At 54.5% G+C, this 24,908-nt stretch overlaps 1 protein-coding gene across 3 annotated transcripts in view; it reads left to right on the top strand.

Annotated features, from left to right (window-relative positions):
- LRRN2 (leucine rich repeat neuronal 2) overlaps nucleotides 1-24,908 on the top strand; it is a 63,088-nt gene that overhangs the window by 32,088 nt on the left and 6,092 nt on the right. The window contains exon 2 of one of the 3 annotated variants that reach the window (XM_055420056.2): nucleotides 24,539-24,900. The exons of 1 other annotated variant lie outside the window; for it this stretch is intronic. The gene's annotated coding sequence lies outside the window, so the exon portion shown is untranslated. Of the gene's footprint in view, nucleotides 1-16; nucleotides 24,901-24,908 lie in introns of those variants that run through there. One more of the 3 variants, XM_088845130.1, reaches the window with a different exon arrangement.

The raw sequence follows: 24,908 nt of genomic DNA, 5'->3' as shown, positions 1-24,908 counted from the left end.
CGGCCGCTCCGGGCGGGCCCGCCGAGCTGGAGGCCCCCAGTTCCGTCACCTGCTCTGACTGCCCCCGCGGCGCCTTCGGTGCCGAGTGCCCGGAAAGCCCCACCTCACAGCTTCACCTGCTGTCCCCTCTGCCTCCAGTGACCAACCGTTTGGTCTGCTCGGGACTGGGGGCTTTGGGGATTCTGGACCTCAAAGCTGGGAAGCGGGGACAGATTGCTCATCGTCCTCTGCTTCCCCCTCCTCATTCGGGTCGGGTCCACTAGTCCCTCCTCAAAGAGGCCTTCCCAGACCCCAGCATACAGAACCACCAAGTCACGATCCCGTCACTCTTGTTCCTGGATTGGTTTTCTATTGCTCCTGGAACAAACCACCCCAAATGTCCTGGCTTAAAGCAACATGCATTTGTTGTCTCTCAGGGTGTAGGTCAGCAGTCCATCTGGGTTGGTTCTCGTGGTTTCTCTGCTTCAGGTTTCAAAAGGCCGAGATCAAGCTGTCAACCAAGCTGGACGCCTCATCTGGAGGCTCTTGGGAGAACCCACCTGTGAACTTAGGTGGGTGGCAAGTGGAACCCAGCTCCTTGCGGGCGTGGGGCTGACGTCCCTTCTGTGCTGGCTGTCAGTGTCCAGAGGCCTTTCTTCAGCCCTGGGCGTAGCCCCTGTGCCTCAGAACTCACAACGGGACCCCAAGTCCCTGCGTGCCTGGACTCCCCCTCCGCTTCAGCTGGAGACAGCTCCTGCATTTAGGGGCTCACGTGACCAGGTGAGCCTCACATAATAATCCAGGTCACTGCCCCTTAGAGTCCACAACCGTAGTCACATCTGCACTGTCCCTTTTGCTGTGTGAAAGATAACAGATTCAACAGATTTCAGGATTGTTAGAGGGTCATCCTGATTACCACATTCCTTCAGAGCGCTTGTCACTAGCAGGTTGGTGTCTTATTTGCGTAGGTATTTATTCTCCGTTTATTGTCTGTCCCTCTCCTCCCCATGCAAGTGCCACACGAGCAGGACGGCACCTGCTGCATTCCCTGGCCCTTTCCAGTGCTCTGCACGTGGTAGGCGTGGCACACAGTTTGTTCGATGAGCGTTATAGTGATTGCTGGCCGCCCGGTGGAAAGGGCAAGTTCTGCAAATCGCACCAGGCTTCTCAGAGCCTACCCTCCGCAAGGAGCAGATGGCAGGAGGTCTGGCAGGGAGACGCCTGTGGCTCCAGTGCCCTTGGCACTGACTTCTGACCAGCCCAGCCTCTCTGCCAGTGTCCCCCTTCTCCTCCCGGAGTCCCCAGATGCTCAGTGTCTCCCTGCCTGAGGACCCCGGAGGGCAGAAGCCTCGGGCTAGCTGGTGGCCCGAGGGGTGGTGAAGACTGCAGGCTGGCCTGGGAGGAGGCAGGGACTGCTGCAGCGGCTGGGTTCAAAACCAATCCACCTGGGACTTCCAACAATTAATTTCCCCCATCTGCACAACGATCAGCTTCTGAGGGAAAACAATTAGCCCACTGCAAATTGTAATTGTCATCTCACTCCTGACTTTAATTTGGACTAATGAGGCTAAGTGATTCCCACTCCCTCTGCCTCCCCGCTGTCCTCCCCGCTGTCTGGGCCCTGGGCCCTCACCTGGGCGGGCAGTTAACCCTTGGCTGTCTGCCTTGCGCCAGAGACTTAGGGCCGGGCTGTTTGGTGGCTGGCCCAGGCTGGGGCTGGGCCGAGCAGAGGCTGGCAGGAAGGAGAAAGGAGGAGAGTGCCTTGGGCCCGCAGGGAAGCTGCCTGTTTACGCGGCTCCTAGATGATCAGAGTTTATTGAACAGAATTGACTGCTGGCTCGCTCCTCTGTCACAGCCAGTTTCCTCTGGTGCATGGTCTCTGGGGACCCAGCGTCCGGGAACCTCTCCCTCCTGCAGGCCGGGTGCCCCTGCCCACCCTCTCCACTCTCCTGTGCTGAAGCTCCGCTTCTCCGCAGCTGGGAGATTCACGGGGTTGGTGTGAGCAACTTGGCATCATTCAGTTCAACCCTGCTGCTACTGTACAAACCAAGGCTGAAGCAGACAAGGACTTGCTCAGTGTCACACAGGGTCTGGCCTCAGGAGGAGCACGCATCACCGTGCTGCTTATTGCTTACCTGTCTCTCGGCTCTCTTGCCCTTGGCTTGCCCCCGGCACAATGCCTGGCATCCTCACAAATGCGGGAAATGAAGCACGTGCAAAGTCCAGAGTCCACCAAGCCCCTCACCCCACTTGGCTGGCTTGATTCGTTCACTCACATTCATTCATCTGTCAGTGTCAATGTGTGCTGGGAACCACGCTAGATGCTCAAGCACAAAGCCCAACAAGCCCCTTCCCTGCCCTTGAGGACCTCCCAGCCTAGTGGTTCTCATGTGTGGAGCCATTCGGCCCTGGGTTCCCAGCCTCTGATGGGTCAGTCTTCAGTGAGAACCGACTCTGACCCTGACCGGCAGCAGGTGAGGGAGCGGACCCTGGTTCCCGGCCCCACCTCTGCCGCGGAGCCTCCCTGAGCTCACCGGTCACTGCTGCCTGAGGAGTTAGGTGTGGAATCAGGAATTTGGATTCCTCATCCTGGCTTTGCCACTGGCTCTCTGTGGCCTTCCGCAAACCCTCTCCTCCTTCCTAAAGCCAGGGCGCTGGGCTCTAATGTCTGCACGGCGGCCTCTGTAGACTCGGCAGGGGCCCCCCACCACAGGCTCCTCAGGAGCAGCCTGACTCCAGGCTGCCGCCACCCCCGTGACCTGAGCCCACGAGCCCCAGTTCCTGGCAGGTAAAATGGGGCGGGCGGTACGAGGCCTGCAGGTGAAGGTCTGCGCTGCAGCGGGTAGGCGTGCAGCCCCTTAGGTGACTGCTGGCGCCACAGAAGAGGAAGTGGGCATTACTGGTGTGCCCTGGTGGGAGCCCCACATCTGAGTGCCATCCTTCAGTTTGGTGGGAGCACTGACTCGTGGGGAGGTGAAAACTGGGAGTCGGGAGAGAGAGGGATCTCTCAGAGCGTCCTCTCCCAGGCTTACATGGTGCCAGGCATGTTGGCAGCTGAGCTTTATCCCCCGTGATATCCCCGTGAGGGCAGCCTTGAGGGAGGCCACGGCTTCATCTGGGCCCTGTGCTAGCCCCTCCGTCACCTCCTCCTGAGGGAGACGCAGACGACTGCCCCTCTGCTGCCTTCTCTTTGCATGCTCCCCGTGGTCTGCCCACACCGGGACCAGCCAGCCCCAGCCCTGGGTCGTTTCCTGCTCCTGCCCCTCTTGACTTGGCTGGGCCACCGGCCTGGGTCTCTCCTCTCCCTTCCGCCCCCACCTGTGCCTGTGAGGGAAAGGCATGGGAAGGTCAGGACCCCTTCTGCTTTGAGGGCGCTTAGAGCTCCTCACCATCAGCCTGTTTGTTGTCCCTGAGGACGGGAGGCCAGATGCCCCAGCGTGGATGGTTCCGCACCGGGACATCCCCACTGCAGCCCCGCTGCCACGGCATGGCCTGCTCCCCAGGTGCCTGGGAACCGGCTCTGACATGCCCAGCTGTGACAAGAGGGTGCGGCAACCCTCCCCTTGTGAGGCACACCTGGTCCTTCACTTATGCTTGAACCTCCCCTGCTCACCTGCTGATGGGACCGATGCAGCCTCGTCCAGGCTTGGGGTAGAGAGGGCGCTCCCCAACCCAGAAGTCTTTGGCTGACCCTAACTGGGGATCTCCATCAGTTCAGGTCAGTCGCTCAGTCATGTCTGACTCTCCGCGACCCCATGAATCACAGCACGCCAGGCCTCCCTGTCCATCACCAACTCCCGGAGTTCACTCAAACTCATGTCCATCGAGCTGGTGATGCCATCCAGCCATCTCATTCTCTGTGGTCCCCGTCTCCTCCCGCCCCCAATCCCTCCCAGCATCAGACTCTTTTCCAGTGAGTCAACTCGTCACATGAGGTGGCCAAAGTATTGGAGTTTCAGTTTTAGCATCAGTCCTTCCAATGAACACCCAGGACTGATCTCCTTTAGGATGGACTGGTTGGATCTCCTTGCAGTCCAAGGGACTCTCAAGAGTCTTCTCCAACACCACAGTTCAAAAGCATCGATTCTTCGGCGATCAGCTTTCTTCACAGTCCAACTCTCACATCCATACATGACCACGGGAAAAACCATAGCCTTGACTAGATGGACCTTGGTTGGCAAAGTAATGTCTCTGCTTTTTTAATATGCTATCTAGGTTGGTCATAACTTTCCTTCCAAGGAGTAAGCGTCTTTTAATTTCCTGGCTGCAGTCAGCATCTCCAGTGATTTTGGAGCCCCCAAAAATAAAGTCTGACACTGTTTCCACTGTTTCCCCATCTATTTCCCATGTAGTGATGGGACCAGATGCCATGATCTTTGTTTTCTGAATGTTGAGCTTCAAGCCAACCTTTTCACTCTCCTCTTTCACTTTCATCAAGAGGCTTTTGAGTTCCTCTTCACTTTCTGCCATAAGGGTGGTGTCATCTGCATATCTGAGGTTATCTTGATTCCAGCTTGTGCTTCTTCCAGCCCAGCGTTCCTCATGATGTACTCTGCATATACGTTAAATAAGCAGAATGACAATCAGTGCTTGTCAAAGACCACCTCCAGAGTGGGTTCAGCACGCAGGTTCCTGGGTCTCACCTCCAGAGAATGTCATTCCAGAAGTCTGGGTGTGTATAGGAATCTGCAGGATTAGTAACTACCCTGAACCTGATTCTGGTGTAAGGGACCGTGGACCAACCTCCGTGAAAGGTTGCTTGATCTCGATGTGGTGAGAAGAGCTCTCCCCTGCTCTTTAAGGCCTTGGAGTTGAGGGTCAGAGAGAAAGCATCGGCCCCCAGCCAGACTTGGTCAGGGCTCTGAACTATTGGCTCACCTGAGGTCTTCAGATTGCCGTCAGCACCCTCTTCCTGCCTTGGTGCCCCTGCTCATCCTGGTCTTCATCCTTATTCCTGCACTGGCCTGGGAGGTGGGCGCCTCAGCAGAGCAGAGAGGCTGGCCCAGCTCTGTAGGAAGGGTATTTCCTTCCCCAGGGGCTAGGCAATGCTCTGATGCTCCCCCACCTTCTTTAGAAGCACTTTGAATTCCCCACTTGGGCTCACGAGGCTGGTCACAGCCCAGGCTTCACACACTGGTGATGTGCCCCTGGCCTGGACCCCAGCCCTGAGCGGGGGCTGCCACAAGGCGCAAGCACATCAGGTCACCCTAGGAGGTCAGGAGCATCACCACTGCCCCTCCCTCCTGCTGCTGCTGCTGCTTGCCCCTCTCAAAGAGGGGACAGGCGCCCCGAAGTTAGGTGGTTCATATTATGGGTCACAGAGCTTTGGGGCACACTCAGAAGTCATCTGCCTGCCCTTCATTTTACACTGAAGAAACCAAGGTGCCAAGGGGTAAGTTTCCCAGACTCTCACAGAGGGCCAATGGAAAAGTTAAGCCTGCAGCTAGCTAGTGATGAGACTTGGGGAGTGTTCAGTCCTGGCTCCTAGGAGTAGGCATGGGAAGCCTTGAGTGAGTGGTGGTAGGGTTTGGACCTACATCTTTCTAAACCGCAGTCTATGCTATTGCTACTCAATAGAAATCTAATACAAACCACACTTCATATATGGAGTAGCCACATGAAGGGCTTTCCTGGTGGGTCAGTGGTAAAGGACCTGCCTGCCAATGCAGGAGACACAGGTTCGATCCCTGGGTCAGGAAGATCCCCGGGAGAAGCAAATGGCAACCCACTCCAGTATCTTGCCTGGGAAATCCCATGAACAGAGGAGTCTGGGGGCCAGTCCATGGGGTTGCAAAAGAGTTGGACACGACTTAGTGATTGAATAGCAACAGCCACATTAAAAATGTAAAAAGAAACAGGTGATGCTAATAACATGTTATGTAACCCAGGTTCAACATGTAATGGGCATACCCGATTTACTAGTACTTTTCATTCTTTCTGCACATTAAACCTGTGTAAGCTGGCGTAGACGGCAGCGTATTGCACTTCTCAGTCTGGACTGGCCACGTTTCACGTGTTGAGTGGCCACGGGGGCTGCCATGGTGGGCAGTGCAGGCCGAGGTTTTTGCAGCTGCTCGTTTCTGCTGCATTGCCCAGTGCTGCTCCCGGGGGTGGCCCTCCTTCCTTTGGGCTCTTACAGGATTGTGGTCTCCCTTCCTGCTCACCTGCCCACCTTCCCATCCACCTCTCTCATCCCCCACTCTCCTGAGCTCTCCCCTGGAGGACTTGTTGTCAGACAAGAAACCTTTAAGTAGGTGAGACAAAGGTGACAAATGTCCCTCATTTACATTCAGGTTCTATCTGGCTTTTTTGGCCCTGTTGAATGGCACTTCTATCAAAACGTCTCATTTGGAAATGTCAGTGTGGTTTTTGATAAGTCATCAGTCACCGTGGTGGCGGCCGACAGACGGGAAACAGTGTGGTGGCATCTAATACACTGCGGAACCGCTCTTCTGCAACTGCGTAGCATTTTATTTATTCAACGTGGCATGAAATCTCTCTTGAAGGAAAGAAGCGATTAACCCTGCCACACCAGGCCCCTCAAGGTCTTCTTTTCTCCTTAACTTGCCAGCCTCGCTTTTGCCTCCTTGCACCTTTTCCACCTGGAGTCAGGATCTTGCCGTCACCACAGGCTCCATGGCACCTCCACTCAAGTGGGAAGCAAGCCAGCCGCCCTCCTGGCACCCGAACAGGAGCTGTGAAAACTGCCCAGCTGCTGCAGGGCCCTGGCTCTGAATCCCGGCGCCGGGGCTGCCCATGAAGCTCACCTGGGCCTGGAACAGTGCGTGTGCAAGGAAAGTGGCGTCCTCCACAGTCACTGTTCACTCTGGTGTGGCTGCTGGGCCCCCTCCGGCTCCCCCTCTGTACGTCCCAGCCTTCCTCAACCCCTGCAGAGTCCCCGCAGGACTGCGCCCCCAGCCATGCGCTAACTAGGTGCTTACAGTCCTCATTTCCTCTCAGTTCAACAGAAACGAGTAGATTTTTGAAAAGGAGCATTAAACATTTAAGAAAAATGATACTGCACATGCCAAAAAAAAAGCACAGGAGTCTCAAGAGTTTCCAGATCACATGTTTCTGATAGAAAATAGAGGTACTGAAATCTGAGATGGGCTGGTTCCGTCCAAGCAGCTGGACCCCGGCTCCTGCCTTCATCTCACTGCTGGGTCTGGATTCCCACTCTCCTCTCACCCTGAAGGGCTTCATCCTCATCCCCACACTTCCTCCCCAGCCTTTTGAGTCTGAGACTTTGGCCAAGTACTGCAAGTAACCAAACGTGGGACAGAAACAAGTGTGGGCTGAAGCCCCTGGGTGGGTCGTCGCTGAGCTGAGAGCCATTCCCCAGTACTTCGAGATGGTGACAGCTGCTCAGAGGCTCTCCTTGTGACCCTGAACCCCGTGTGAAATCCCCTGACCCACATCTGGACATGTGGAAGGAGAGGTTGTCCAGACCTTCCTCCATCCGTTCTCTCTTCATTGGTGATGAAGGGGAAATATCCCACAGGCACACACGTGCGTGCACACAGCCTTTCAGTCTGAGCCTTTCCCCATTCCCCTTCCCTCTGGGTGCTGTGTTGTGATTTCTGCAGAAGACAGCATCTTGGGAAGGAAAGAGCTCTGGCTCTAGAGCGGGACCGTCTTGGCTCCGGTTTCAGCTCTGTGCAGCTTCTTGCCTGGCTCTGGGCCCGTGAGTCGCCTCGGCCTCAGTGTCCTGGCCTGTGAAGTGAGTGGAGAATGCCAGCCTCTCAGAGCTTGCCCCAACGCGCCAGGGTTCCTGACGGTCGGTTCCCCTCCTCTCCCCCTCACATCCGCTTCCTCCTGACGCAGGTGCAAGGTAGAGAAGCGTCTGCAGTGACTGGCAGAAACCCTGTGCCCTGGCCCCGTGGCTTGAAATAGGCGCGTGCAGATCCATCTTCTGTCACCTGCTGCTTGTGTGGTCAAGACAGGGCCCATCAGGGCCCCAGCTGGCCACCTTTTAATGGGGGGCTGTCCCTTTTCAGGAAGCCTCCTGTTAAGGGCAGCCCCACTGGGCAGTCACACCACTTGTTCTTTTACCACCAACCCACATTTATTGAGCACCAATCGTGCCAACCCCTGTGTGAGGTGAAGGGGAAGCTGGGGCGGAGCAGGCCCAGCCCCTGCCTTGGAGAAACTCAGGCCCTGGAGGCAGCCACCCCATGGCTGCTGCTCAGCTGGGGTTGGTGCTGGGGGAGGGACAAGACCGAGGGCAGAGATGTCACAAAGCAGGTGAAGATTGAGCTGACGCTGGACAACGATAACTAAGAGTTTCCCCAGCAGCGAATGGAAGAACATTCCAGAGCAAGTTAAAAGGCCTGCAGGCACAGAAGGGAACATCCAGTTCCTATTCAGCTCTAGAAATGAGAGGAGGGAGGCCCTGCAGAGGCGGGTGGGGGCTCGAGCAGCCGGGTGGCGGGGGGCTGCATTCGGTCGAGGAGAGCTGGTGGCCTCCCTCATCACAGGGAGAGAGGTGAGGCGGAGGGACTGAATGACAGACGGAGCACCCGGAGGAGAAGGGGACCCCAGGGACGCACGAGGGATCGGGAGATTGGCAGTGTGGGCAGCGGTAGCTTCTGGCCCGTTCACGTTACCGTTACCAGAAAGCCGCTCTCCCCTGGGGCCCCTTTTCTCTGATGTTGCACTAGTGAAGCAGGAGGGTGTAGGTGTGCATGTCATACCCATGTCTGCTGGGAAGTAGAACTCATTTGTTGAACTCCTGCTGTGCGCCAGCACTGTGCCTGATTTTTTGTCAGTATTACTTCCTTCAGTTCAGTTCAATTGCTCAGTAGTGTCCGACTCTGTACAAACTCATGGACTGCAGCACGCCAGGCTTCCCTGTCCATCACCAACTCCTGGAGCTTACTCCAATGCATGTCCATCCAACCATCTCATCCTCTGTCATCCCCTGCTCCTCTTGCCTTCAATCTTGCCCAGCATCAGGGTCATTTCCAATGAGTCAGCTCTTCACACCAGGTGGCCAAAGTATTGGAGCTTCAGCTTCAGCATCAGTCCTTCCAATGGATATTCAGGATGCATTTGATTTCCTTTAGGATGGACTGGCTTGATCTCCTTGCAGTCCAAGGGAGTCTCGAGTCTTCTCAAACACCACAGTTCAAAAACATCAATTCTTTGGCACTCAGCCTTCTTACGGTCCAACTCTCACATCTATACATGACTACTGGAGAAACCATAACTTTGACGAGCTGGTTGGATGGCAACATTGGCTCAATGGACATGAGTTTGAGCAAGTTCTAGGAGATGGTGAAGGGCAGGAAAGCCTGGCGTGCTGCCGTCCATGGGGTCACAGAGAGACATGACTACTACTGAACAACCACCACCTCACTGAATCCTTAGTAACCCTGTGAGAGGTTACTCCCGTTTTACAGACACAGGAATTGACACTCAGAGAGGACAAGTAATTTGTTCAAGGCCACACAGCTAGGAAGAAGCAGAGTAGGATTTGAACTGAAGTCTCCTATTCTGAAGGCTGTGTTCTCTCCACATACAGTTCTTCAGCTGTATTCTGAAGGCTGCTTGTAAAGCGTTTGGCCCCCAGCTTCCTGAGCCTGGTCTTCATCTAGCCCCTGGGGTTCTGGAGGGATTTATATGACTTTGATTCTGCCTTCGTCATTAGAAGGCTGTCACTGGGGTGACAGAGAACAGCAGATACGGAGCTGTCACAGCGGGAAAAGGTGACGAAAAGGGACTTCATCCCCGCCGCTCGATTGGAGGTGGCCACAGCGCTGCCTGGGGGAGGCCTCCCTGTCATGGTGGCTCTCCTGCTGTGTCCCCAGAGTTGGCCTAGGCCCCTTCTTCAAGATGGTGGAATCCGGGCCTCAGAATCCACTGCTGGTTTCTGAAGGATGAAGAGAATTCTTTGGAAGGGGCCAGCCCATCCTCTTCAGAACTGGCCAAGGAATAGAGCAGTGGTCCTTACCATTTGGGGCCATAGACCCCACTCAGGGATTTCTGGACCTTCTCTCCAGAGAAACACCCATATGCTCACACTCACGCACACAGAGACACATGATCTCTGGTGTTTTCCAGGCTCTTCAGTCCAGCTGTGGACTCGAGATTAAGCAGGCTTTCTCTCTGGAGATGCGGGGACATGTTTATGATAAACACATTCGCTGTGTTTACCCTTCTGACCCTTTCCTCGTCCTATGGCTCCTGGAGGAAGCAAAGGAAATGTCGCTCAAATCCAGTAATTGCTTTTCAAGAGTGTCTTTGGGGAGGTGAAGCCACAGGCCACTTGAGAGTTCTGGCTTCTCTGTATTTAAATTGCCGAGGCCCTTCACATCTGTGAGGTCTGGGTGGGCTGCCTGGGCAGTTGGGAGTGGGCGCTCTGTCTGAAAGTGTGTCAGGATGCCGGCTCTCGGAACCTCGGGAACTCTCCTTGCCCTGAATTCCCTGAAGACTGCTCTGGAGGAGACAGCCGTTGCCGCAAGGCTCCGAGAACCTGCTCCTCACCCTCAGCCACCCCTGGAAGTTCCTGTCCCTCCCTGGCGGGCGGCACGTGCGCTTGTAATAGAGCTGCCTAATCACTTGTTTAAACTAGACATTTGGTGTGTAATGACTCCTGGCTGGGATCAGAAAGAACCATCAGCCTTTCTCTGCAGGGACCAGACCTGCTGGCTGTGGCTCCATTGGCTGGAGGAGCGGGGGCCGTCCTCCCGAAGGCAGCGCCCATGTGTTAGGAGCCTGGAGAGGGGGTCACCTTTCAAGGTTGGGCAAAGACGGCTGACACCCCACTTCCTTCCTCGCCTGCTCGCCTCCTGGGCACAGGGTGAGCCCAGAATGGGAAGGAGTGAGAAGGCAGGGCGCCAGGGGTCATTTCCCAGCTCCGCTAGTGACCTGAGGGGGCAGCTTCTGGAACAGACAGTCTCCTGTGCGCCTGCCTTGCTGCCTGGCTAGAGGAGACAGGAAATCTGGCAGGGACTGAGGCTTCCCAGGCTCGTGGGTATGCCTGGAAAGCCAGCAGATTTGCTATTTGCCCAGAGCTTTGAGATCTGGGGAGAGAGACACTGGAGAAATATAAGCCACAGCTGTGTTAATTATTATTATTTTTATCATTATTACAGAGGAGAATGTTCCCTTGTTAATTCCCTGGGAAAACGAGCTGGCACCACTCAGGCCTTGAGCCCAGGAGAGCAAGCAGTGGCAAAAAAAAAAAAAAAAAAAGCCTCCGTATCTGCTCCCCTCCGAGCTGGTTCACCTGACTGGCTCTGCGCCTTGCCCCCACACATAGGCACACACACGCATGTCCTCACATGTGTGCAACCCAAGCTGCTGCAGCAGAAGGGACGGGGCATAGCCCCTGGAGCGCTTGTTCTTACGCCAGTGGGAGAAAGCTGGCCAGGCCAGAGCAGAGCCATGTGAGACTTAGGGAGAAGACCCCTGCTTCTGTTATTCTGGAGGTTTTGGTCGGTGAGCACTTTGAACACACCCACCATCCACAAATGGGCTCCCTTGTGGCCTGGCATGTGGTGTGGTAGTCAAGGCCCAGTGTCATGGGCTGGACATGTGTCGTGGCTTCGGCACATGCCAGCTGTGGGGCCTGGGTGGTGGCTTCACTTCTCTGAGCCCCCATGTCCCCTGCAGTGCATGTACCTGCCACTCTGAGGGGGCTGTTTTCATGTGTTAAGAGAGAAACTTTGGGAAAGGCCCAGGACAGGGTAAGTGTTCAATAAACTGTACCTGCTAAAACTCAGAGCAGATGTTCTTACCCCATTTTACAAGGGATCTGAGGTCCCCTAGTTGGTAAGTGGTGGAGCTGCTGTTTCTTCAGGAGATGTCCGTGGGGGTGTGTGGGCCTGGGCCTCCCACTGCAGCCAGCTCCGTCATCCCTGGATGCGCACACACAGCCGCCCCTCTGGGGACTTCTCCAAGGGCTGACCTGGACTGCAGCTGCACCTAGTCTCTGCCTGGGGGGAGGGGCAAGGGCGTGGCGACAGAGGAGACGCCCAGCCAGATGGCAGCATCAGAAGCTGGCGGGGCAGGGTGGGAGAGGAGCAAGGAGAGAGGGCAGCGGCGAGGAGAGAGGCGGAGGCTGGGAGAAGGTGGGCCCCACTGCTCCTGGGGAGCCCATGGCTGGGCTGTGGCTCCGTTTGCTCAGACAACTGGATGCCCTTTCCAAGAGGAGCTTCCTGTTGGTAATAATAAAGCATCCTTGAGCTTGGTGGCAAATCCAGCCACTAAATTTACGTCTCAAATATAATGTGATTGTGGATTTGTGGCACATGAATTATATCTGAAAGCCATTATTTATATGTAACTATGTAATAATTATATATACTGCATATACCTGTGCACACACATGCATATACTAGCATATATGTGTATCTGTAATCACACAGTCGTGTCCAACTCTTTGCAACCCTTAGGACTGTAGCCCTCCAGGCTCCTTTGTACATGGGATTCTCCAGGCAAGAATACTGGGGTGGGTTGCCATGCCCTTCTCCAGAGGATCTTCCCAACCCAGGGATTGAACCCATATCTCCGGTGTCTCCTGCATTGCAGGTGGATTCTTCACCCACTGAGCCATTGGGGAAGCCCTACATGCATATATATATAAGTTTATAAATATATAAAATGGGGTTGTTAAGACCACTGGTTCTTGCCCCTTCCTAGTTGTATGATCTTGGGCAGGAATCTTAAGTTTGGTTAGCCTCAGTTCTCTCATCTGCACAATGGGGATAATATAATGGTGGTTCTGAGGATTTAAAGAGGTAATGAGGGGCAAGACCCTGGCAGAGAAAAAGACCTTAGTGAAATTGTTTTGCATCTGCTTTAGTTGGACAAGGGGTACGCTGCTACCCCTGGTTTAGGATTGAGGAAAGTGAGCCCAAGAGGACTGTCTACAGGCCTGGAGGGCAGGCGCCGGTGGAGTGCTGATTGTTTGCAGAGTGAAAGGTGTTTTGCCCCTTCCTGGGAGGCTGAGGAGGGCAACCCTGTGGGCCCAGAGCCGACTGGACCCCCCAGTCTGGGGACTGAGGGCCCTCCCAGAGCTGCTGGGGCCCGACTTCTCACACCAGAGGGGCCCTCACAAGTGAGGAGCTGAGGGAGCTGCTGGGGGGGAGGGGTGGCCACAAGGTGGGGTCCTTGGTGGGCATGCGAGCCCCAGACACCCTCCTCCAGCTGGGGCCAGGGGCCTGGGTGGGCTCCCACTTGGGGCAGATGAGCTGAGGTGCAGTTTCTTAGCAAGTCATGCCTTTTTAACCCCAACCGCTCTCTCACCAGGAAGTTCTTCCCCACATCCAGCCTCAGCATCCTGTGGCCTTTCACCTGCTTTCCTGGCCTTTGGTTCTTAACAGAGATGGGCTTGGCTTTGGGTGCCATCAGCCAGCTTTCCAGAGGCAGCTGGGAAAGCGGGTTGAACCCCCGAATGTGTCCGCCTGCGTGTGACCTTGCGTGAGGTGCATTCACATATTCCTGGCGTGGTGGGTCAGAAGGCCAGGGTCCTGGAGAATCCCCATACCCACGCCGGCTTCACCCTGGAATTACTTTCCTAGCTGGGCACCTGAGTGGAACCTGTTCTGAAGGCTGAAACAGGAACACACCACCAGCCTCAGGAACTAACTGGGAGCCTCTGCCAGCAGCCTGTCTGGGCTCGCTTCTCTGCTGCATACTACTTACAAGATCCTGGGCAAGCTCTGTAACCTTTTTTAAAGCCCCAGTTTCCTTATCTGTAGCATGGGAATACCAGCAGTTCCTACTCGGGGGGTTTGGGGTGATTCCGTGAGATCCTGCGTGGGAAGCCATGCTCTGGGTGCCATGTAGGTGCCGAGGCTGAGGTTGGAGGCCTGGCCCTGCGGTACCAGTGCCCAGACTGCGGCCGGCAGGCTCTCTGCTGGGGCCTGGTGCTCGGGCCTGGGGGAACAGGGAGTCACGGCCGAGGGGCCCTACGCTCAGTGAATGCATTCATGAAGCAGAAGGGGGGCCAGAAAATAGCAAAGAAGAGGAAAGAAACGCCAGCAAATTCTCCTCTGTCCTCCCCCAGCTCTGCAGCTCCTGGGGGAACTGAGCTGCATAATACAATGGGATTTAATAAAATGCCTTTAACTCACAAAGTTTGTCTGCCGCCAGCTCCTTAATTAAATTGCCTAATGCTGCTTTGCGATGGCAGCACAGACTCCTGTGTTTAAAGAGCGTGGTGTTGCCATGGCGCTCTCCCGGCAGGGCCAGCAGGCCTGGAGGAGCATACAGATGAGGCGGGGGCCTGGCCCTGCCCGCAGTGTCTGCCGCACCACACACACATGCACACACCAGATACACACACACATCAGCCCCACACACACACACCACACACACATACACCAGATACGCACACACCAGACACACACCACACGCACACCACACACACACACACACACCACAGGCCTGGCCCCTGCCCACAGTGTCTGCCCTAACACACTCACACACACACTACGGTATACCTGGGAAAGGATTTAATCCCTGCCAAGAACGCTAGCCGAGGCTTTAGAAAGGGGAGACCTGGGGACACTGAGCAGAACAGAGCAGGCCTGCCAGCGTGGCAGTGGTCCTGAGCCCCGCCCTGGCACTCGGGGCAGCCCCTCGAGGCCTGGGCAGCTGATATCTCCCCAGCCACCCGCTTCTACAGGCAGCTGCTCCATCTCCCCCAGTGCCACCCAAATACCCTGTCTGTGTGTGCCGAGACCCAGGGAGGGCCGGGAAATGCCAGTTGAGAGTCCATGAGTTTGATGAGAAAAGGGGTAGGTCCTTTTTTCACACATGGAGGGTGGAGGAAAGAGATGCTCACTTGCTGATGGAATTTTCCTTTAGATGCAGTGCTTCTCAGTAAAACCAGTGGGGTATTTTCCCCCTCTACTTTATTATGAAAAATCTTAAATATTGTATCACAGCAAAGTTGATGGAATTTAACAGTGAGAAGTCATACCCACTACCTAGATTCTACCATTAACCTTGGATGAGACTTGCTTTATCACATCGCCTCCCATCCATCAATCCATCTTATTTTTCCTGCATTTTAAAGTAAATTGCAGGTATTAGTACATTTTCCCTAAATACTTCAACAACCATAGAGTTCAACTTTATTTTACAGATTTGTTTTTTATGTAAAATTTACATGCAAATAAATTCTGCCGAGTTTTCATTCCATGCCTGCGTTGTACCCCCAGAGATTGGTTTAATTGGTCTGGAGTGAGATGCAGACATGAGTATATTTTTAAAGATCCTCGTATGAGTCTCTGGTGCAGCCAGAGTTGAAAAACAGAGATAACAGGAGGCAAAGAGCTATCATTTTTATTTCCCCGAAGGAGAATGCGAAGCTCTGGCTGCCTGTCCCGTTTACACTTCCAGCCCCCACTTCCTGCCCCAGGACCCTGTGTGTATGCGCCCCACGGCCACATTCATGCTTCTTTTACTGTGTACGTGTGAATCCACTCATGCTCATCTTAGCCTTATAGCGTCTCTTCATCTATATTTCCCAATATTTCCCAATGGCAAAGCCCGTATCTGTTTCAGACGGTGCAAGTCACAGAGATGAGCCTGAACACATCTTAGGATGATGAGGGCGAGGCAGCAGAGGCAGGGATGATGATGCTAGTGAAAGGTGTTCACAGCGGTGCGCGGTGACGACAGTGACGAGGGCTCCCGGAACCACCACTGAGGACAGGGGTGGGGTGGTGCAGATGGAGACGGTGTGCTGCAGGTGGGGTGGCCGCCAGCGTGGCGTCAGTCCCGGTGACTGCCTTGTGGTGGATTATCACACGGTGCTGCTGATGTTTCCCTTCCTGTGAGCGCGTGCAAACAGGTGTTCACTCACCACACTGATGCCCCTTGGGAAGAACATTGACGTTGGATGGCAGGAAGGTTGGTCCCGCCATTTGAGAACCCCGCTGCTGCAAAGTGCAGCTCCTTCCCAAATGCTGAGACCCGCGCCCTGGAGCCCTGGGCGAGGCCCTGGCAGAGCGGCAGCCCCGCGGTCGGCAGCGCTGCCTCATCGCGCTTTGACAAGACACAGCTCCAGCGTTAAGTACGAGTGGATCATTAGGAACATGTATTTAAGTTGAACAGCTCTGAGCCCGCTGGACTTGGGATGCCAGCCATCTCATGATCGATAGAGATTTTATTTGCTGCCTGCGTGGTTTCCTGTTCCTTTCATGCCTGGTACGCTTGAGTGAGGACAGCGGAAAAGGTCTTGGGTTCCTCCCTGAGGCAATAGGGGGCAAAAGGATGCAAAGCCCAGCCCTGCTGTCTCTCAGCACAGCACTTGGCTGGCCCGCCTCTGCATTGTCCTGGGCTGCTGGGATGAGAGTGAAGTTAGGGTGCTAAGGTGTACTACTTTAAATATAGACATGTGTATCAAATATATATCAACATATATATGTATAAGGAATAGATTTAGAAAAATATCTTAATGTTGTCTGACCCTTTCATTTTACAGATAAGAAAACTAGGGCCAAGTGGGCAACAAATAAAATCTCTGTTGAGAACAACAATAAAAATCCCTTTCATGTATGTAATATTTCTAATGAGGCAAAGACACCTCACACCTGTGATCTGATTGGATTTTTAAACCAGCCCTGTGAGCTGGCAAGGACCTTCCTGCCCATTTGATAGATGGCTCCTGAGTCATTCCCAGATTTTTTCCACTAGCAGTTAAGCCTAGGTGGTATATCACAGCCCATAGCATATTTCACACTTATGTTTTCATTAGATCTAAACCAGATCTCTGGACAAAAGACAGAAGGCACTAGTCTTATCCCCATTTTTCGGAAGTGAAAACTGAGGCTCATGGAGATTAAGCATTTTGCCAAGCTTGTACAGTTAGTAAGAATCTAGGATCCCAGCATAAGTTTGCTGGGGCTGCCATATCAAAGTACTACAAAGTAGACTGGATGGCTTAAACGACAGTAACTTAACCGCCTCAGGTTCTGGAGGCTGGAAATCTGAAGTCGGTGTGTTGGCAGGCGGCAGGGCGCACTCTTCCTGCAGCCTGGAGGGGAGGTTGCTTGGTGCTGTCTCCGCGGCTCAGAGCCGCAGCACTTCAGTTGCGTTCTTCATCACCTCATTGAATTCTTCCTGTGTCTCCGTGTCTGTGTTCAAGTTTACCTCTTCTTACAAGGACACCAGTATTGGATTAGGGCCCACCCTAACCTAACCTCATCTTTACTTGATTACCTCTGCAAAGACCCTGTTTCCAAATTAAGGTCATATTCTCAGGATCTAGGAGCAAGTCTTCGTTGTGTCTTTCGTGGGGTATGCAGTTCAGTCCACAAGGGTCCAGTGGTCTTCTGCAATGCTGTTTGCATCCCGTGCTGCATCCCACCCATTTTCTCCTTCATGGCTTCCTCTACCAAGGACGAGGCGCTCCCCTCTCCTGCAATGCAGAAAGTGGGGCTGGCTCGGAGCGCTTTTCACCTTCCTCTCTTCCCGAACGATTACAGGCTACTAAGGTGGAATCATGAAATAGAGGCAGGCTTTCTGTCTTTTTTATTCCCAGACAGTAAAAATCATTAAGGCTTGCTCTTAATTAGTTTCATTTCGAAGCTTCTAAATATTGATTTAACCTACACTCCTTTGTACTTGCTGCAGTCACTGAATTATGCCTGATATTGATCATGGGTTGGAAGCGTTTCCCTCCACCAGGCCCTGGGCCCTAGAAGGCCGTGGTCCCCCAGCGGATCTGTGGGGCTCAGAAAGCATTGATGGCCTTGGAGGCAAGAAGCCCCTGCCAGGTTGGATAGGGCCTTCCTCTCCCAGAAGGGCTATTCAGCTTAGGCCAGGGGCCAGTTTCTTTCTCTTAGGCTGGCCCACGCTTGGGGGAATTTGATCAGCTGGAAACCTCCCATTCCTTTCTGGGCCTGAAGAGAGCTGGGCAAGGGCAGCTGGAGGTGCTATGGGGCAGGGTTTAGAGCAAGGGCATTGGAAGCCGCCAGACCTTGCTTGACTCCTAGCTTTACCAGCTGGATGTTCTTGGGCAAGGGGCCTATCCTGTCACATCTGTGAAATGGGACTGGTAACCCCCTTATCTTGCTGTGGTTCTGAGCATTGAGTGTGAGCACTCATGTCAGAGCCCAGCCCAAGGCCTGGCTCATAGAGTTCTCGGGCAATGGCTACCATTATTAACACTGCTGTCCCTCTGGGATAATAAATCTGGATTTGGAAGCACACAGTGTCTTTTAGCTAAAAGCTGTGGCTTTTACTTGCTTGCTATATGATCTTGGGCAAGTCACTTAATATCCTTCCCATTAAAATGGGAGTGATGACATCTATGACCTTGCCAGCCTATTGTGAGACTCATACAGGATCATGGAGGTGGAAGAATTTAAACTGCGAGGTGCGAACGGTCATAAGGGGTATTGTTATTGATGGCTTCCACGCCCTCTGGGCTGCCCTCTGTCTGCGAACCTGTCCCTTCTGGCTCCAGCCTGCTGTTGCTGTCTCTTCACTCCACCGGCACTCTTGGAAACTGACGGGGACCGCTCAGCTCTTGAAGTCCTCGTCATCATTGTGTCCTGGGACCTTTGCCCCAGGTGTCCCCAGTGTATAAAGAATATCTCTCATCATCTCTGCGTCTGTTGACCTGTTGATTTAGACAACACTTCCCTGGGAGGTTTGTTTTTTAAATAAACAAAAACAACTTCATTGAAGTACATTTCATACCTTCAGATCTACCCATTTGTTGTGCATAATTGAATGACTTTTGGAAATTTCCTCTGAATTTTTGCGCTGTGTCCCTCATGAGGCAGAATTGTGTTTTCTCCTCTGGACCGTGTCCCTGTTGCCCTTGGTAGGTACTTCTGTGACAACTCTTATCATGCTTTAGTAGAGTGGGTTGTTTTTTAATCTGTGATCACACCTGCCCTCCCCATGACCTTGTACCCCTAGCCGCCCATAGTGCCAGCATACAGTTGCGACTCTATTAATGCCCATTGTGTAGAGAGTTTCCTTGTGGCCAGAACAGAGGTGTGAGGGGTCTGGAATACTCAACTCTTACCTATCAGCATAAAGATAAGAAGCTCATCATACGTGGAGTTATAATTAAGCATCCCTAGCTGGCACTGTTGCTTACAGAATTCTAGGTTCAGCTGGGGGGGGGCCTTAGAGATTATCCGACCCAGCAGTTCTCCAACATGGAGCCCATCGGAGGCACCTGGAGGGTTTGCTCAAACACAGGTAACTAGGCCCCACCCTCCGATCCTGGAGGCCTGCGGTGGGCTTGAGAAACTGCACGGCTAACAACTTTCCAGGTGATGCCAATGGTGCCAGTCCAGGGATCCCAGCTTTAGAAGCGCTCTGTAGCCCAGCCCCCCGTTCACAGATGAGGGGCCCGAGGCCTGGAGCTGTAAGAGGACGCGTCCCAGGGCCAGTCAGGCCAGGCCGGAACCAGTTCTGCCCCGCCCTGCGGCCTCCACCAGGTCCCCGCACTCTGACCTCTGCTCCCGCCCTGACTGCAAAGAGGCTGGAGCTGACACAGGCCACACAGGGCCTCTGACAAAGGCTCTCTGTGGGCCTGACTCCAGCCGGGGAGGGACGACGGGGAGGGCCCCGGAAGGGGGCAGGCCCAGGCTGGGCAGGGCGGGCCTGCAGGAGGCACAAGGACTGGCCGTGCTCACTGCGGTCGGTTGCAGGGGACCCACCGCGGGGCCTCGGCTGCAGCCGTTTGTCTCGCAGGCCTGCCCGAGACAGCTGCCAGAGAGGGGAGGCAGTGAGCCCCACCGGGACCGAGGCTCCTTCCGACGCGTGATTTATCTCGGAGCTTCATCTGGCAAACCTGCTGATGAAACGAGTCTCCTTTTCTCTCCGCCTCATCAGTTTTCATTCTGATTTCATTTTCTTTTTCCGTTAGAGGAGCTTTGGCCTTTCTCCTTGTTTAACTGGTCTGTTCCCCATTTGCTCTGCGTCTTGCTGCTCGGCCCTCCCCTCCCCGCAGGCTTCCCTCCCACCGCACCCACACTGTGCACACCTTGGTGCTTCTCTCCCCCTTACTTCTGGGCACCCGAGTCACAGAGTTGCCCTCGAGGGGCTCACAGTCTGACAGAGGAGCTGAGTGCAGTATTGGATGTGGGTTCCTCGATGAGAAAAAGAGCAAGGGATTAATTAGCAGGGGGTGGGGGTGGTAATGGAAGACTTCAGAGAAGGACAGTGTGAACTGAGATCTCAGAGAATTCCCAGGGTACACGAGCGGTGACAGGGACTTCTGGCAAGGCCCCGGCATGTGCAAAAGCAGGAGGGCAGGAAAGAGCATTGCTTGCCCCTCCTTCAGCCTGCACCTAGCTCCCAGGGACCCCCTGTGTCTTAAGGGCTGTGGAAATGCTGCCCAGAACCCCAGCCAATTCTAGGAAGGGCAGGGGGAATTACGTGGAGGGAGTGGAGAGGCTGAAGGTCAGCGCTTGGGCTTGGCTGCCCCTTTGGCTGGCGGCCAGCGTGGAATGTCTGCAGGCTGCAGTCTCACTGGGACATTTAGAGTGCTGCCAGGAAGGGCCCTCTCGACCCTTCCAAGGAGCAGCTGGGCAAATGGGGGCGCTGCTCACCTAAGCCAAGGAGAGTGAGCTGTTTGTTGGCTGAGAGTGTCAGACATTGGTGGTCTATAAGTGGACTGAGATCCAGAGCCTTCTAGAGTCCTGAAGACTAGAAACAGAACCCTGATTGGAAGCCGCAGGGAGTGCTTAGAGTTGACCCAGGAGAGGGCAGCTCCACCAAGAAGGAGAGTCAGCCTGAGATGGAAGAGCTCCTGGGAAGGGCTGCCTGCGCTAGGGAGCACACAACCACAGGCAAGCCATCTGGGGCAGGCCTGGTGCGTGGGGGGCCTGGACGCTAGAGACTGTGCCCCAGACCAACCCAGGGAGATGGAGGTGGGAGAGGGCTCCACTGAACGCCAGGCGCTTGGCAGGCACCACCTCTTCCAGATCTCCCCCATGAGGGAGGCCTCTCCCCAGTCACCGAGAAGGAGCCTGAGGGTCACCAGGATTCAGATACAGACTGACTCCAAAGCCCTCTTTTGAACGGTTGACCTAATCTAAGGTCCCCAAGAGTCCAAGGCCAGTCCAGAGACCTGGAAATGCAGATATTTCTTTCTGGAAACAAATCCCTTCCCTCCCAAGTCAGGAAAAGATTTTCACTGGAACAGTGACTCCTCTCACTGCAAAGTGGAAGAGAGGGCAAACGTGGACAGGAGGACCTCGTCCTTTCCCCAAGAGATGCCCCCCATTTTTATCCCTGCTCTCCTCCAGTCTCCCCAGCATCTTCCACTCTTGGAACAGCTTCTGGCACCAGAATTATGGAAGCAGAGAGGGCTGGTGTGTGAGGCACAGCCGGGTTCCCACTTGGGCCCGTCCACATTCAAGCTGTGGGACCTGGGTCTGATCCCTGGGCTCCACTGAGCGGAGGTTTCTCTTCTAAAAAGTACCCACTTACAAGGATGTTGGAAGGATGGGATGAGGTATCTAAAGGGCCAACAAATAGAAATCCAGCATGTACAAAGCACTCAGGAATGTTGTATCTTCCCTCTGACACTGATTTATATCATCCTTCCTGTGGCATCAACGAGAGTTGAAGGGACTCACCTCAGTCAGAGAGGCTTTGCAGACTCATCATTCATTTCCAAGCTTTTACAGCTGTGACTCAAGGGCAAAAATGCATGATTTTGCATCATATCTGACTGTGTGCAACTGTGTGTGTGTGTGTGTATAAAACAGAAAGAAAAACTTCTCTTAAAACATTGCTTACTCTAGCTACATACCACGCACTCTATTGTCTATTTCATTTTTTAATGCACATTGTTATCCACTTTAAACTGTTTTCATGACCCACTAATGGGTCGCAGTTCATAGTTCATGGTTGTAAACGCCTCCCACCCTCTACACTGCCCTAGGTTCTGAGAAGACAAAAATCAGTACCAAACCATCCCTTCCTCCAGGAACTTGCATCCTGGTTGAGAAAACAGGCTCACTGAATGGCAGTAAGACAGATGCTGTTACAGTGGAGGTTTGTCCAGGGTTCCAGGGGCTGCAGTGGGCATGACCACCTTTCTCAGAGGGACTCTGGAAACATGTCACAAGGAGGTGGCCTTTGAGATGGGTTTTTATGACTGGAGAGGAGTTTGACAGTTGAAGTTGGGGAGAGGCTTTGCCGGTTGAGTGGGAGGCCAGAGGAAGGGAAGGAAATAGCAGGTCTAGTTTGGGGGGGAGCATGAGGTGTTTGGGAACAAGAGGGTCACTCAGGTCTGAGAAGGAGACAGCAAAAGAGGCTCTTGTAAGAGTCAAGACCAGCGATGAGAAGGGAACGTAAGCATGAGCGCGGCGGCGGGCACGTGTGAGGCGGGAGAGGGGTGGGTCACAGTGGCGGAGATTTCCAGTCTTGGAGACCGGTGGGTGCTGGTCCTCTGGAGCAGGTTTGGTGGGAGGTGTTGGGCTTGGGGCCCGTTGAGTGTGAGGGGCCTCCGAAATGGGTAGGTGGAGGCGTCCGGGGCAGTTAGAGGGAGTCTGGTCTGGGTCTCTCCTTTCTGGCCACTCCCCGCTTGTCCTCTTGCCCGATGCCGCAGACTCTGTCATCAGAATGTCTGTAGGTCTGGCAGCAGGAAGGGGCCAGCAGTGCTGCCCCAGGAGGAGGTCAAGACCCAGTAGGGCTTTGGGGAAGTGCTGCCAGGGGTGTGTGGGGCCAGGAGGTCATCCTGCCTTTGCCTCGAGGCAACATAGTTCTCATGGGTTCAGGTCATAGGGTTCCAACCCGAGAGGGGACCCTAAGATGTAGATGAAGAAAGAGAAATAGAGGAATCTGCCTTCTTGGAGATGACTAAGAGTGAGACCCTGAGAAGCTATAGCCACTGTGAAGCAGGAGGCTGAATTAAGTGCGTTTCAAGTCTGAGGTTCTGGAGTTCACTAGAGCCAGAGTCAACTATTTCCAGAGCCGTGGTTTCGAGTTGTGATGGGGCAGGAAGGGGAATTCTGTGCTTAAAAGATGAACCTGACTGATGGTGACGAAGTCAGGCGGGACAATGGCTGCACCAGATGGGCGCTGGACATGGACCGGGATGTCACACAGGAACCTCAGGAGGGCTGGAAGTATTTGTTTCTTGTCCAGGGGGTGGTTATATTGGTATCTACTAACGTAGAAATTCATCAAGCTGCACACTTGGGATGTGTGCCATTTATGTACTCTCTTATTATACCTGAGCAAGAGAGAGGAAAAGTTTACTACAAAGGTGAGAGTTGGGAAGTAGGAGCTAAGATGGGAGGAGGGGCCATGGGGAAGGGGCCATGAGGGCCACAAACAGGCACGTCCTAGACCTTGACCCGGGCTCCTCACAGCAGGCGAAGGACCCTCTGTGACAGGGTCTCATCCTCACTTTCGTGCCCGGGTCGCTGACCTTGCCCAAGGTCGCACAGTGAGCTGCAGAGCCAAACTCAAAACTGATCGCAGAGGCCAGCTTCCTTCTGCTTCACCACTCCTCCTTTGCATAAGTTATTTATGGAATTCAGACTCTGGAAGACTAGATAAACGCTGAGGTCTCCTGCAGCCCTGAGGTCCTGGTTGTCTGTGATTAAATGGGAGGTGGGAGCGAGGGCCATGCTCCCCTCCCAGCAGGAGCTCTCAGGGGCCAGGTGTACAGATGGAGTGCTGCCCCCCCGCACCCCTCGCATCCCCCCACCCAGAGCTTATCTGCTGGTGAGGAGGCCGGAGTTTATCAACGCTACACTCAATTATGCTGCCCATCTGTCTCCGCAGCTCAGGGGGCCCTGGCACTGAAGCTGCAGTGAAGGCCAGGCCATCGATCACTGCCTGCTGCTCCTCCCTCCTGAGGGCTCCCAGCCCAGGGGGGCTGGGTTGCGAGGACGGGGCGGGGGGTGGGGGCGAACAGAGCCGCTCTGCACCCACGGCCATCTGGAGGAGCGACGCTGTCTGCTGGCAGGAGCCCCCGGCTGTGCGGGGCCAGAGAAGCGGGAGAAGGGCCGCTCTGCCCCTGATGCTTCTCTAGAATTCTTCATTCGGTGCTTCGCCAAGGAGTGGGGTTCAGTGGGAAGTGTGTGGAGACCATTCCATACTTTCTGCTAGGTCTAGAGCAGCTGCCTGGAAAAGGGGGTCTGTCAGGGCTCGCAGAGCCAGCTTTTCCAAAAGAAGCTTTGCTCCTCTCTTCTCTTGGGCTAGAACCCCCGCGTCCCACTCACTGAAGGCCAAGGCCGCAGCGGTCTGCACACGCCAGCCCCAGCCCCCAGTCCAGAGGCAGACTGCGGTCTGTGCCGCCACACAGAAGAGCAGGGTCTTCTCTGTGTCCCCAGGGGAGTCCCTGTGGCTAGGAATCAAGGCGTGGTGCCCGAGGGCCCCCTCAGGTCGCCATCGGGGAGGGGGGCAGGGGGTCAGGTTGTCTCTGAGGGGCTGCCGCTGAGGCAGGCTTGCTGGGCCGCCAGGCCTGCATTCTGTTCCTGTCTGGCTGGCATCGGTCTGCCGGGCAGCGAGCCGTGGGCGGGGAAGCAGGGTATGGAGTCAGTGGCCTGGGTCTGGATTCTGACCCCACCACGTCAGAAGCCGTGTAACCTCCGACGTGTCACTTAACCTCTAGGTGCCTCATTTGCTTCTGCTGCAGAGACTAGATGATCTCTCCCTTCTCTGCCTGCACAAGGGACTGGGAGGAGAATTGCATCCTTCACTCTTGGCGTCCGTCCACTCACCAGAACCCTCTGCGCACTCGGTCCTGCACTTGACACCATGGGGACACAAAGACACGTACGACATGGCCCCTGCCACCAAGAGCTTGAAACCCAGCTCTTGAGGAAAGCACACACGTGATAATCTGAACTCTTGCTCACCCGGGGAGATTACAGATAAAAGACAATTAGTTTTCTCTGCAGCTCCCGGCAGAAACTGCTAATCAAGCCTGCATGAGTGGGCCATGTGCAAGACAGCCTTAAGCGGTGATGGCAGGTGAGTGG

This window comes from Moschus berezovskii, chromosome 17 (assembly GCF_049115385.1).
Source record: "Moschus berezovskii isolate FMDL1 chromosome 17, NW_MosBer_1.0, whole genome shotgun sequence".
Classification (NCBI taxonomy): domain Eukaryota; kingdom Metazoa; phylum Chordata; class Mammalia; order Artiodactyla; family Moschidae; genus Moschus; species Moschus berezovskii.
This window is presented reverse-complemented; position numbering and strand designations above follow the sequence as displayed.